Genomic DNA, 999 nt, shown 5'->3' with positions numbered 1-999 from the left:
CTCAGTTGATGGACACCTAGGTTGTTTCCATTTTTGGCTATTGTAAATAGTGCTGCAATGAACAAGGGTGTGCATATATCTGTTCTTGTCATGGGTCTCACTTCTTTAGGGTATATACCTAGTAATGGAATGTCTAGGTCAAATGGTATTTCTAATTCCAACTTTTGGAGGAATCACCATACTTCTTTCCACAATGGTTGTACCATTTTACAATCCCACCAGCAGTGTATGAGAGTCTCAATCTCTCCACAACCTTGCCAGTATTTGTGATTTTTCTGTCTTGTTGAACTTTGCTACTAGTGCTGGAGCAAGATGGTTATCTTGTTTTGACTTGCATCTATCTAATAGCTAATGATCGTGAGCATTTCTTCATACGTTTCATGTGTCTATAAGGTACCTTTTATTATGTTGAGGAATATCTCTTCTATTCCTATTTTGCTTAGAGTGTTGATCAGGAATGGGTGTTGGATTTTAACAAATACCTTCTCTGCATCAATTGATATGATCATGTAGTTCTTCTCCTTTGTTTTGTTTACGTGGTGGATGACATTGATTGTTTTTCTAATGTTGAAACATCACTGCATACCTGATATGAATCCCACTTCGTCATGATGAATGATTTTCTTGATATCTTGTTGCAGTCTATTGGCTAGGATTTTGTTGAAGATTTTTGCATCTATATTCATGAGGGATATTGGTCTGTAGTTTTTGTTTTGAGTGATGTCTCTGCCTGGTTTTGGTATCAAGGTTATTCTTGCTTCATAAAATGAGTTAGGAAGGATTCCATCCTTTTCTATGTTTTGGAATAGCTTGAGTAGGATTGGTATCATTTCTTCTCTGAATGTTTGGTAGAATTCTCCGGTAAAACCATCTAGGCCAGGACTTTTTTTAGTTGTTAAATTTTGATGACCTGTTCAATTTCTTGCTTTGTGATGGGCCTGTTTAACTTTTCCATATCAATGTGTGTTAGCTTTGGTAAGTGGTATGTTTCTAGAAATC

This window comes from Orycteropus afer, unplaced genomic scaffold (genome assembly GCF_000298275.1).
Source record: "Orycteropus afer afer isolate SDZICR_OR568_19922 unplaced genomic scaffold, OryAfe1.0 scaffold00416, whole genome shotgun sequence".
NCBI classification, from domain to species: Eukaryota; Metazoa; Chordata; class Mammalia; order Tubulidentata; family Orycteropodidae; genus Orycteropus; species Orycteropus afer.
Note: the sequence above shows the minus strand (reverse complement) of the source record.